Raw genomic sequence first — 14,227 nt, 5'->3', positions numbered from 1 at the left:
GTTTAATAAGAAATGTATAAAAATAATAAAAATGGAAACTCATGGATATTATTTGTCAAGTGTGTGCCTAGCAACTCCCTGTTATTTCACATATCGTTCTAGTGGGAACATAAGTAAAACACATTAGCAGTAATTTAAAGTTGCTATGTGCATTGATTATTTATACCCTTACATAAAACTCCAGTCTCTCCGTGCAGCACACCAGCCTTGATAAACTGTGTATGTTAAATCACAATCTCCGAATATGTGGACAGAATCTCCAGGCGAATATTGTAGGTTTTTTTAATATATATAGAGAGAGATAGATCCACTCTTTGGTAGTGACTTGTTTGGTTCAAGTGCATCTCTAAATCACGCTATACATATAAATAATAAATAAGGGAGGCTCATATCCTTAATATTATTCTCATGTCTTATTAAACTAATATTTCAAAAAACTTTTATTTTTCCTTTAGTTGCAGGTCACTGCTAAAGTTAAAAAAAAAGTAAAAAAATTACAATCCGGCTCTGATGCTTCACAGAAGAATGTGAGAGTCCCTGGTACAGCGCAGGCATGAATGATTATTCTAATTGCCTGGAGATGCCTTCTGAGAGATGGAATAATTAAGCGGTGAGATGATTGAGACCTTCGGCACCTTTGTCTGTGCTCCCCCTCCGGCCCCCCCTCCCGGGCACGCAGGAGAAAAGGACCATTTTCCGAAAGCATGTTTTATTTTTCACTTCATCACTATGAACATTTTATTTGATTTCCTGACATGAAAACCATTCGCTGCATCTGGGCGATTCCTTATGGCCCTTTGTGCACAGCTCTCCTTCCGGAGAGGGAGAGCAGCGCCGCGGCAAGGCTCGGGGGTCCGGCGGAGCAGCACGGCGGGCAGGCAGGCCAGTGGGCTGCTCGTGCTGCTGGGAAAGCCGGGCCGATCAGTGCCTGCCTGCACACGTGTGTGCACACATCTGCATCATCCCTGTGCACACACAGGCACGTGTCCTCGCTCCCACCGCAGGTGTTTGCCTGAACCTCCACACACTCGGCTACAGTCCCTCTGCACGAGCACCCCGAGCGCTGTCGGTGCCCATGGACTGGCTGCTCACAGTGTGCCGGAGCACAATGGTGTTCCCTGGGTGGCACGCAGTCTCCGGTTCGCCCTTCCACACAGAGCAGCAGGTCGCTGGTCGGTGAAGCCCCGCACTGTGTCTGCACCACACTGTCAGCTCGGCAGTGACTACGGTGCCGTGGGTAAGCTGATGGCACCGCTGAGGGACCTAAAAGGGCGAATGTCCTGGCCCGGGTTCCCAAAGAGCCCCAGGGCCACGTGCACACGCAGCAGTGCTGTGGGGCTGTTGCCGTGCCAGGACTTGCTGGGAAGCGGGCAGTGGCTAGGCACAGCATGCAGGACCGGGAACACCTGCAGGCCTCGGGGGTATCTCCTTGGCTCCGTGAGGCAGCTGGGGAGGCAGCCAGCCACACTCAGCTGCACCGAGTCGGCAGCAGCCACGGTGGCTGCTCCGGAGGTGATGCACGAGCTCGCCCGCAGGGATGGGCACGGCTCTGCCAGTCAAACCGGCAGTAAACACAATGCATCAAAATTTGCTGGGAATTAACATCCCAGCACCTGCCAGAGCAGGGGCAGTTCAGTCCTTTGGCAGGTGATTGTTACCAGGGACCCCGCTGTGGGGCTGCTGTGCCGTGGGTGCATTGGGTCAGGGGCTCGGCTGGCCGTGATGCTCAGCACAACCCAGCACCGGTGAGGTGCCGACTCCCCTCCGCTCACGTGTCCCTGGTGGGTGTGGGTGTGTGGGGAGTGGGGAAACTCCACTGGGGCGAGTGGGTCTGGGGAGAAATGTCAGCGGTGTGGGGCATGAGGGTGACGTGGCACAGCACGGCTCCACGTGCTCTCAGAGGCGCCTGGTAAGCTTCAGCATGTCCCATCTCTCGGAGCCACCGCTGATGGGGATGAGGCCGGTGCCGGTGACACCGCAGGTGTTTCTGCTCCGCTCCAGGGGGAAACACTCTGTGGGCAGCGTCGGCGCCGGTGTCCCCACACAGGGCTGGCTCTGTGGCACGGATGGCCTCGCAGCTAGCACGGGCACTGGGACCCACAGCCCCACTGAGCCCGGGAGCTCAGCTGAGCTGCTGGAGGGCTCCTGGCTGGGTGCTGGGCCGCCTCTGTCGGGAGATGCCGACTGGGCAGGAGGAAGATGTCTGTTGGAATGTGGTGCCTTTGACAGAAATTTGTTTTGAAATTGGGGATGTGGGGGAGGTGTCCTGATAAGGTCAAAACATTCAGGCTCAACCTTTTCAGAGCAGAACGTTTCTATTTGCACTTCAGCCCAATGCTTCCTTTCAATTTCATACTAACAATGTAAAGAAAGTAACAATGTGGAATTGAAAGTTTAATTTTTCCCTGATGCAAGTCATTCCCCTCTGCCTGAAAGCAGACTCCTTGCACGGCTCTGCTCCTCGAAAGACCCCGAATCGGCCTCACCCCATCCCGCTCAGGAACCAGCTGCGCTTCCGGCCTGGCTGCAGCTGCTCTCCATGGCAAGTCCAGCTCTCTGTTTGCACTGGGCCAGTGCCTGGCGAGAGGGTTTCCTGTTTTCCACGGGACTTGCTATTTTTACTGTGATGTGAGTAACAAAGCACATAATAACCCATGACAGTCTTGTGGAGGGATGTAGGGCCTCGGCCGGCATGGAGCTGGTGTGATGGTGAGACCTGTGCAGACCTGGGTGGTGCCTCAGCCTCAGGGGCCGGCAGCTCAGCGTGGTGACACCTCTGTCACCCATCTGCAGAACTTCTCAAAACGAGGGTTTGCATCCACATGCCTGTGGGGTTGGGGCAGTTCCAAGGTGCAGGTTCCTTGGTGCTGTTACCTGGCAGTACCCGGAATCACCTCATTAGGGGCTAGTGCCAATTCTGGGGACATGGCCCAGGGACCCCGCAGAGTGGGCACTGCTGCGGGCAACTGCACCCACCCCATGTGTCCCCCGAGGCTGAGGAGCGTGTGGCGTATGCCCCGTCCTCACTGATCCAGGCTCTGTGGGGTTCTGAGGGGCTCTTCCAGTTAAAACTCTTGATCTGTTGTGGAACCTTCAGACTTTCCAATGAACCTACAAAGTGTGGATACTCAGCAGACAGAGCCCATCCTGACGTTCCCAGGGTAAGAACCATTAAGCCTGTCCATGCTGCTGAGCTGTGGTTGGAGCACCGTGTCCAGCCAGCTCCACTCATCCATGTCCCACCGAGCACCATGGTCCCGTGTGACTGCTGAGGGGGATCAGCACCAGCATCCTTTGGGCTGAGGAGCAGAAGGAGCAGAGGTAGGCACAGCCCAGAGCCCCTGGAGCCTGGGGAGCCAGGCGCAGATGGGGGCTCAGGGCGCTTCCCCCATGCCCATCCTTCTCCCTCACAGCACCTGCCTCACAGGTCATCACCAGCCAGAGCAGGAGCGGATCCATGTGCTGGAAGCACACACTGAGGGCTGCAAGTGCCGGGCTCCCCGTGTCCCCCTCCCCTCGCCCGGCGGCTGTCGGCGCAGTGACAGGAGAACAATACTTTATGTAAATAACTTCCAAGCAGAGTTACTCATTATTAATGCAGACGGTTCTGAAGGCGAAAGCAAACAGCGCTTGGCAGCGAGAACTTTTAATGAGAATGTCATTAAGGAATTCAGACTGCAAACCACAAAGTGGTTCCCGGTGCACCCGGCTGACTTCTCTGCCTCCCTGTTCCTCTCCTGTCCACTACACATAAAAATGTCATTTGTTTTTATAACCCCAGAATCCCGGCTTTCTCCCTCTCCTTTTATTAACCAATTTATTAGCGGGACAAGAGCTGCTAGCTGGAGTTGGAGGGCAGTGCCCTCTGAACCCTTTTTTTGCGATCGCCCTAATTATTTATTGCTCTCAGACGTCAGCGTTTCTATAAATTAAACCTCCTCTTCCCAAAGCTGCCCCGTGGGTTTAAATCAATACAGCGCAGCTCACGTCATGCTTGATTATTAATAAGCGACGGCTTGAGATCATCCTGCCCATCACCGCTCCCCGGCTGGCGTGTGCCGAAACGGGCGGGGGCTGCAGAGCAACCCCGGCGCAGGGCTCAGCCACCCCACCAGCCTAGAACCAACAGGAAACCTGGGCTGGGAATGGTCAGAGGACAGGTTTCTGGTCTGTGGAGCATGTTGGCACTTCGACACGCATCCTCCTCATGACCTGGAGCAAAACTTCAGTATCCAGCATGAAACAGGGAAACCCCCTAGTCCAAACCTTCCTTTAGAGGCGCCTGAGCTGCCTCCTCCATAACACTGAACAGCTTCATTACATATAGAAATATGTTATCAAACACAACACACCGTATATTATAATGCTAAATATTTAATATTATATGCAATTTTAAGCAAAAGTAATTTAAGAACAGTGAATGTATTTATTTTTAATATTTTACCTTATCAAATAAAAATTTTTCCACCAAATATAAAGAGGAAAAAAATTGTTTAATCTTTCTCCCATCAAAGGTGTCATCAAAACTGACATCCCCACGAGTATTTCCATTTCAATGAAAGTGCTTTCCCTGATGGAAAACTGCTCTGCTGAGAGAAGAAGGCAGAAAAAGAGAAGGAGGAGAAAAAGGTGGCACTGATGCCCAGTGCTGTTGATGCTCCTCTGCATCACTGATGCCCTCTGTGTTGCTGCTCAGGGATGGTGACTACTCCTGCCCTGGCCCGGTGCCGGCAGCAGGACACGTGTGTGCTCCGCACTCGTTCCTCCTCCTCTTTCAGCCTTAATCACTCCACGATAAGCGTCACCGCTGCGGGGTGGTGATGGGTGGGGATGCGGCTCCGGCACAGGTGATAAGGGTTCGGCCATGAGGTCGGATCTCACCTCTGTGTGGGTGCAGGTCTGGCCTTTGCCCCTCACCTGCTGAGCGGCCTCACTGGAGGGGAAGGGCCCAGTGCGGAGCCCTGGGCGCAGCGGGGGGTGCGGTGAGCTCCAGAGAAGGAAAACCTCCGGCGCTGGCTGCTCCTGCGCGGTGGGGCCGGCTCGAAGAGCTGCCGCGCTGCGGGATGTGCTGTGGCTCCTGCTCCTCTGACGGGACGGTTCCCCCGGGTGCTCCAGCAGCCAGGAATGCTGCTGGCCGCAGTGGGCGACTCGACGCTTCCCCGGCGACTCGGAAATCCCAAGCGAGCCCCGGGCTGGGCTTCTCGGGCCCGGCCCCAGTTTCAGGAGCGGAGCGGGGCGCAGGGGACTAAAACCGGCCCCATCAAACCCGGGGCAGGTTTTGCTCCCCTGTGCCCCGCTCCCAGCCGGGACCTCCCGGCCCGCGCTGCGATCCCCGGGGGCGAGGGGCCCGGGGATGGGGCCGGGGGGTCTCGGGGTCCGAGCGCCGGCACGCGGCGCCCTCCGGCAGCTCCACCTGGTGGGCGCCGCGCCACGCGCCAAGCGGGACCCCCTCCCCGGGGCTGCAGCAGCTCACCTGGCCCGATGGCTGACACCGGCATCCCCCGTGCCACGCCCGGCCTGGCCCAAAGCGTCACCTTAAGAGAAGCCGCGTCCCGGCCGAGCAGCCGGGGCTCTGGGGGTCCGTGGTCGCGGCCCCGCCAGCGATGGGTCGCAGTGGCGGCTGCAGCCGGGGCAGATTCCCCCTGCTGGGCTGTCCCCATCACCCCCAGCCCATGGCACCGGCTCGGGGCTCTGCAAGAGGACTCCAGGGGCTACAGCAGTGAAACACCCAGCCAAGTCTGGATTTGTGCCGACCGAGCAAGCGTGGGCAATGGCAAAACATGTTCAGGCTCCTTCCTGCTGCGCAGCAAAGGCTGTTCCCTGCCCAGGGCTTCTGGGCACAGCCTGCGTGTCTGCTGGTGGGTGTCTGACTATCAAGGAGGGCTCTAGGCATGAGAAGAGTCCTTCGGAGAGCCCCAGCTCTCACCCCTTCTGCTGCTGACTGAGGAGAGACAGTCTGTGGGAAGTGGAACATAAAGGCTCTGGGGAAGCAGGAGTGGATGGAAATACCTGGTGCCACATCACGAGTCCTGATGAGCTCCTGCTCACGTGCCAGGGAAGCAGGAGCTGGGAAGCACCAAACAGAGGAACGTGGCGACGAGCAGATTAGAAGCACAAAGCGCCCGGGCTGAGTGGGGCCGCTGGGACTGCGCTTTGGGGAGCCAGGGCTGCCGCCCCGAACAGGCTGCAGCTCACTGCCAGCCACACATCCCGGGCTGCCTCCGCGGCGGCACAACGAGCCCTGGCACAGCCGCCAGCGCCTGGCACCACTGCGCTCCGGCTCTATCTGCACTCACACATCTGTGCCACTGCCGCCACATGCCAGCCAGGGGCACAGCCAGCCCCGCCGGCGAGCAACACCTGCAGCCGTCGTCCACCCAGGCTCCTGCTACACACAACACGCTGCTCAGCAGCTGCGGCCAAAAGCTCTTCCTGGCGTGAGAGGATGGGCACTTCTGGAGCACCCTGTGCCTGGGTGTGCTCACCCTCAGTGCAGGAAGGTGTGGACAGGGGAGCCCGGCCTTGGCTCGGTGTGCTGCTCATTATGGAGACCCGTGAGACATTTGTTAGCTTGTTAGCACTCCCACTCTGGACTGCTGCTCCCGGGCTGGGGTTGGGGCATCGTGGGCTGTGGCGATGTGGCAGTGCCAGGTGCCCATCGGGGCACTCTCTGCTTGTGGGCTCCCTTGGTGCCAGCACCCTGCACTTCCTCAGCCCCACCATCATCCAGGCCCTGCCAGGCACAAACAGCCAACACCAGCGCCTGACCCCCGTGCCCACCTTTGGGGGGCGAAGGACACCACCAGTGACCCCATCACCTGCGGTGCTGGGGTGGCTCAGGCTCAGGAGAGAGGGATGAAGTGTGATGAAGGCTCCTTTGACTGCAAAAAGCATCTGGGCAGGACTTGACGTTGGGCAGCAACAGGATAGGCTGGGCATGGGATGGACACGACTCTGGGCAGACTCCAGCACCAAGAAACACCCCTTGCTGCCCATGGGCATCCGTGTCCCCAGCACGTGGCTGCCTGAGGTGAGAAGAAATGGGTTCCCAGGGCACGGGCACCATGTCTCGGCTTCGGCAGCGCCGGGCTGAGCTCTCTGCGGAGCGGCCGTCAGCGAGGAGGCAGCGCTGCCCGAGCCCTGCCGCGGCCGGCGCGCCAGCGCTGAGTGACAGCGCACACGGGCGCGAGGCAGCGCGGGCTGTGACAAACACTCACTCGAAAATAATAAAGTGGCAAAATAATTCTGCATCGGACACACTTACCAGAGCATAAAGAGTCTGAAAAGGAGACAACATCTTGTATCATCTATCTTCCTTAAATACCCAAGCTGTGACAAAGTGGAAAGCAAAATTATGATGAATGATCGGACATATTTAGTCTGTACCTGTGCTCTTTAACTAGGCCTGGTGAAATGGGTGCTAATGAAAAGCAGAACACCTACCAAAAAGAGGAGATTTCATTGAAAACAAGTCTTTATTACAAATTGGCACTTCGTTTTCATAAAGTGCATAATGAAGGTGCATATTGTGACATAAATTAAAACAGGCAAGTGATGGGTCAGCACTGCAAAACATTACACAAAGACAAATCACCAGTGAGCCCTCGACAATGGCTGTATCTCATTTACAATTTTTCGAGTACATTTTCAGATTGTGAGGGAACACGGCTAGGTTTTGTTCATAAACGGCATGCCATCATTTATTTTACTGCCTCATTTGAATATGATGAATACTGTAGCCCTTTATTTGTTCACAACAACCAAATAATTGTAGATCCGTGGGTTTCTGGGCAATTAATCACATTTTTTTCCTCCAACAATCCACTATAAACATGACATTGAACAATAAAGTACATTAACCTCTGCTTTGCACAAAAACTTTGCTTATTCAAACACCACAAGGGTATCAAGTCGTGTTCTCCTTCAGGATGCTCCCAATGTGCCGCCCTCTCCCCGGGGCCATGGCACAGCACTCACCCACAGCCCCAGGGATGCAGCGGAGGGGTGAGCATCCCACCCTGCACCAGCTCCCCTGGGGATGGGAGCCCCCAGGGCCGTACCCGTGCCATACCTACAGCACCGTCACCGCCGTACCGTGCCGCTTTCTGCCACCTTGGAGTGATGCTCAAGCTGTGACAACCCCTTGGCTGAGCAGGGCACGAGTGGGGCTGGCCCAGGGCTGGGCACAGGCCGGGGCTGGCAGCTCCCCAGCCATGCACCAGGTGCTAGCAGTTCCTGAACAGCACCTGATCAGTGGGGCTGCACATCCAGCCTGGGAATCCCACAGTCACCAACACGGAGCCGACCCCTCTGAACCCCCTGCTGAGCTGCCACATCCTTTGGCAGGGGCACGGGGCAGCCACGGCACAGCCGACCTCGGGGATGGCGGCATTCCCAGGATCAGGGGATCGTGTCGGGCTCTTCTCTTGCGTGGGGAAGGCTCTTTCTTCAGGAGGATGCTGGTTAGGGGCAGGATTATTTCAGGGCATTGCCCAGCTCCAAGGAGGTTGTCAAAAAAGTTGGTCAGTCCTTCAGAATTCCTCTTTATACCCCAAAAAATCCCAGATGTCCCTGAAATGAGAAGGGGTTTTGGTGCACAGCCACGGCTCAGCTGGCTCAGGGAAGAGCCAGAGCAGCCCTGCCCTATGGCCAGTGGGTCCAGCAGCCCCACAGCTGCTGCTGGGTGAGGGGTCCCTGTTGCCATGTCAGTAGGTCCAGGTGTCCCCCCATCCTGCTGGGTCTTGGTGACCCCATCCCGCCCCCTCAGCAGCACAGGGGGGGCTGCCTGGAACTCCCTCTCCACCGTGCTAAATGGGAACATATTTCTCTTCTGTGTTGCTGTGATTTTTAACATTTTGAAAAATCCTGTTTGTGGTTTGTGGGTTTGGGGTTTTTTCAGTCTACCACGGGGGATAGAGCCTGCCTGGGAAAAAATGGGAGTGCAGCCACTGTTAAGCCATGAAAAGCAGTGACTGGACCGTTATCTAACACTGTTGTAAGGTTACTATTTATCTAGAGCAACTGAAGTTGGCACTCACATCTGGCGCCTGGTACTTAGTGCAATTATTTATGATTTCCACCAAGATTTAAAAGCTCATCGCCGGCCTTGTAATGCAGTAACTGATTGCACTGCTAATGTAATTAAGAAAAGATTATGATGTCCACGTGGCACACCAGATGGTGGCATTCATAGCAATCGGCACACACAACTGGCAGACAACTGCACAAGGGCAGCGAGGCACAGGCAGCTGGAGCTTTGTACCCTCCGCCTGCAGGCGAGGGAAGGTCTCACACCGCCCCTTGCACGGGACCGCTGCCCGGCTGCTGTGCCCCCCCAGCACCCTGGAACCAGAGTCCTCCTTGTGTAGAGCACCCACACGTGTTCCTGCGCAGGGGCTGCCCCGGCCACCCCTGCCAACAGCCCGGCAGGTGAGCGGGACAGCCCTGTGCCAGCCGGTCCCTCTCAGTGGGTGTCTGCATCCTCTGCCACCGTGTGCCCACCCTCCTCACACCCGCGTTTGCTCAGAGCAGGCTCGACTTTGCCTCTCGTCGCTGTTTCCATCAAAGCTGTCTCCTGGGAAATGGGGGATCTTTCAGCTCCATACAGTGTTGGGAGGGAATGAACCCACCTTTTCCTTGAACCAGCGTGGACGCACCGTGATGCTGCTGCTGGCCTCTTGCTGGGAAAGGCCTGAGCCTCTCTCAGCATGTACCAGGCGTGGAGATCCATCCTTGCTACGGCCATGCTACAGAGACCTTAAAATTAATTCAGTCAGCATGGGGTAGGAGCTGGGGGCATTTCTGTCTGTAGGAAGAGGGAGTCTGGACCTGAGATTCCACCGCTACCTCCTGTGCTAACTGGGAATGGCCCAACTCTGCATCACTCCAACACGTCCAGGTCAGAGTCGATGCTTCTCCCACTGACACCCAGGCAGCAGCGAGGGGAGCTTCAGGCAGGGCTCTAAACCAGGATGTTTGAGATTTGCTCACCTGTTTTATCAGCTGGTGATGGAGTTTAGGGTAAATTGTTCTTCCACCTAAATGGGAGGTTTCTGGCTGGAGGGGGGAGTCAGGTCACGGAGGGAGATGCATCTCCTATGCTTTGGGGTCAGAGGCACAATGGGAAGCACGACTGCCCCACACAGGAGGTGGCTGCAGAGAAGCTGGTTCAGAAAGCAGCGGAGAGCAGGGGCCTGGCTGGCCTTTCACCCAGAGCTTCCCCACATCCCTTGCTGGGGACAGGTGCCCTTCTCCCACAACCCAGCTGGATTTGAGTCCTGTGGCAGGACAGCTCTGCCTCGGCCGGAGACCCTGCCAGGCTGGGCAGAAGCTCCTGCCCTCTCCGGGAGTTTGCATTCCCTAGGAGCAGGAGAGGCTGGTCCCTGACACCGCTGGATCCATTACTCAGGATTAATGCCCGCTTGCTCGGCACACCTTCTGTTGTGAAAATCCTGCGGCAGCTTTGACTCGCTTCCAGCAGGGCAATGGAGAGAGCAGAGTTAATACCACCTCAGAGCAGAGGAGCACTTTTTCTGGGGAGCAGTAATATATGCAAAGAGCTCGTGACACCTCAAGCCCATTCAGCATCGGGTGCCTCCCTTGCTCTGGCGTGTGAATGTAATAGAGCGGCTGTGACTCACTCGCTCCCGTAGTGGGGCTGACATAAGGAAATACGCAGGCTGCAGCCTCGCTGGAGACTTGATGCCATCTGTATTTGCAACATGAATATTTCAGCAAATTTGACATTTTGGAGACTTGTGTCTTCCAGGTTTAGTGACGACGTGTATCTGGGTCAGGAGTGCTGCAGGTTCAGGAGCAGCATCCTGTCAATAATTCAGTGCTGGGAGTGCTAAGCAGCGCTAGCAGGACGCACGCCGGCACTGCAGGGTGTGTTGGCTCATTGAGCCGACACAGCTCGGAAGCAACATAAAAACAGTTTTTGATCTCTTGCTGCTGGACTCCGCCTGAAAAGCATAAAGCAGGAGGCAGCCCTGTGGCAGCTATTCTGATAATGTCACCATAATATGGATGCTGTTTTACTGTCACTGTGAAGATGAAACCAGCAGCACGTGGGGCAGGGTACAGAGAGGCATTTCTCAGCCTACTTTCCAGCTGCCCAGGGCAGGGGCAGGGTGCCCCACTGAGCGAGGGGACACGCCACACAGCTCCTGTGCTGCAGCTGGCCCCAGCCCAGCCCCACAGACCCTGTGGGTCCTGCCCCTGGCTGCAGACTGGCTTCACTATGGCCCTGTCCCATCCCCAGAGACCTGGCCAGCAGCCCCTGGACCTGACCGGTGGGTCAGCTTCCAGCTCGGCCTGGTGCCTGGCTCATCCCTCAGACTTGCTGCTGGTCTGGTCATGGCCAGCCCTGCTTGCCCCAGTCCCGGGCTGGGAGGGGCTGCTGGCGGGTAGGGGGGGGTCCCTATCCCCAGCACTTCCATGCGCGTGGATGGGTGTGCACATGTGCGTGTCTTGCACAAGCGCCTGTGCACTGCCCCACGCGAGGGACCCGCTTCCCCAGCCAGGCCCCGGCTGGCACCGTGCGGGCTGCTGCCGTCCCGTCCGGCTCCGAGGGATGGGAAGCGCTGCCCAGAGCAGCGCAAGGCCACAGAACCAGACAGGGCACCGCGAACAGCCCGGGGCTGCCCAGGGGACGCAGGAGCAGCGTCCTGCCAGGTCTCTGCTGGAAAAGAAGAGTCTCCATACAGGACCTTGGTGGTAACTCCGGGGAGGGTTTTTCTCTCCTAGAAAACGCTGCTCTTAAAATATTTGCATTGAAGACATGCAGCGCTTTCCATATGAAAGCGTCGCTTGGCACAAGCATCCGCTGGGCTAGAGAGGAGCTGGAAGAGCCCCTCTCTTCTAATGTCAGCTCATTACCGCGCTGTTGAGGCGCATTAAAGGGAAAGCCTTCCCCTCCCTTTGGTTAGCAGGAAACTGATCATTTCGGCAGGTCCGGCTTCAGAAGCCTCTGCCTCTCAGGATGTGCTCTGAGGGAACCACAGGCCTCTAATTGTGGAACTAAACCCTGAAAACTTACGTAGGAGTAAACTCAAAGCTGGAAAGGAAATAAAATGGGATGTCAAATTATGTATTCAGAGAATGGCTTCTCATTAGCGATGCCGGGTGATGTGTAGCTTCTCCCACCATACGACACCCATCCTCTTGTACTTCCCAGTGATGCAGAAATCTTTCTGAGGGAACTGGCTGATGCATTTCATTTTGGTTTTATCTCCCTCCCTGTAAGGATTGTTCTGAGTGTTTTCCTAAAGGGATCCTACAGACGTGGTGTTTCAAGGACATTAAAGCGGGTGCTGAGCCTCTCCCCTGCCACAGCTGCAGCTGCCTGCACGGGAGCTCTGCCTGCAATCCCCCCCACCAGAACTGCTCGGCAGAGTCAGGGCTTCTTCTCCAGGGCTTCGCTGGCCACGGTGGGTTTAGGGTTTTCCATGCAGACCTCATTGCTGAGCTTGTCCCCCCATTTCTGGTCCTGAGCCACAGCTGCATATTTCATCTGTCCGGATCCTGCCCTGCCCGGCTGGTGCTGTGATGCCCTTGGGCTGGCGACCTTGCATCTGGGCACAGCCAGGAGAGGCTGGGGAGGCTCTCGCTGTTCTCACTGCTCTTCATTAGGGATATTTGGATCGCAATTTTTCTGATCTCCCAGTGATACTGTAATTGTCCAGTTACGACCGACTTTGGCATCGTTATCCACACTGAGTCCTGTCAGACGGATGAGAAACTCGCTGGGGTGTTAATATGCGCAAGCTGCAGTAGCCAAGGAGCCAAGCAGCAGCAGCTAATGCTGCCAGCTGGCCTGGGAATTGTGGTGGAGGGAGCCCACGTGCTCTTGCAGGAGGGGACAGGGCCCTTGGCATCGCCCAGTGCTGGTGGGCGGCGAGACGGGGGTCACGGCTTGGGGCTGCAACGGGGGGCATGAATTCCGTAGCTGCAGAATCACTGCTTTAGGTGCAAGAGGAGTGAAGGGTGCCCACTGTGGCCCTGCCTGGGGCAGTCTGAAGACCAGGGCTGTATTTCTGGGGTCCTGCATGGTTAAATGGCGAAAGGGCACCTAGAAAAGTCCTGCAAAGGCAGCTGAGCCACAACCGACCTCCCAGTGCCGCCTGCCAAACGGTCACCTTTGAACTGGCATTCCTTCGCGCAAACACCCGGCTCTCTGAACGCCGTTTGCTGCCAGCGTGTTCCTGGGACGGCTGCTCCACGTCCCTGATAGGCAGCATCTGCAGCTTTTCCCTGTGCATGTCCTTGGGGAAGGCCCTGGCAGGGCAGTGAGCGGTGCACAGCCCAGCCCAGCTCCCCCTGTCCTGCTGGCAGCCGGCAGCGGCTCAGGCCTGGGGCAGCACCGTGGGACGGTGCCACCCCCTCGAGAAAGCAAGGCAAGCGGCAGCATCTCATCCGGGGAGGTCTGCAAAGAAAACATTATTTCCCCAAATGTGCTCATCATTCAAAATTACCCAAGCAAAGGTTTTCGTCGCGCTGCGGCTGTTATTCATCATCTGAGACTGGATGTGTGGCTCTCCTTGGCAATGCCGCCGTGTGCAGTTCCTTCTGCCCCCCCCGGGTGGAACAGCAGTTGTGCCTCGGTCCTGGGGTGACTCCACAGAACAAACAGGGCTGGTCTTGGCGGCGGGGCCGTGAAACAGGGATCATGAATTGGATGTCAGCCTTGTGCCATGACATGGTGCCAGCTGCTCCCTGCGACCCAGGCAGGTCCCCGAATACTTTGGGCCCTGGTCTCCCTGTCCTCAGAGGGAGCTGGCGAAAGACACTCCCGGACTGGATGGTCCCTGCAGAAGGGAAACGCCGTGAGCCCGTCACGGGGTGAGGGCTGGTGCCTGGCCTGGCCGCAGCAGTGCCCTGCGCCCCACAGCCGGCATGGCTGCACATTGCTGCCCTGTGTGTCATCACTGGGGTGGGGACTGCAGCACTAATGTGAGGCTTTACCTGTACAGCATCAGTGCTGGTTAGTCCTGGTCCCTGGGGCCCAGCCTGGGCTCCTCACCCTGGGGTGCAGCCGGCACCGGCGTTGCTCGGGGTGCCCCCCGCCTGCGTGGGGGCTCGGGAGCAGCACGGGGGGCTCAGTGCAGGTTTGCCACTGCTGGGAAATTTATGAACGATTCATAAATGTGTTTTACAGACAGCTGTTAGTATGTGCTGAGCAATACTCATTCTGTCAAGGAAAACTAGTTACAGGGTTATAGCCAGG

The sequence above is a fragment of the Gallinula chloropus genome (assembly GCF_964237585.1).
Source record: "Gallinula chloropus genome assembly, chromosome: 18".
NCBI lineage: Eukaryota > Metazoa > Chordata > Aves > Gruiformes > Rallidae > Gallinula > Gallinula chloropus.
Note: the sequence above shows the minus strand (reverse complement) of the source record.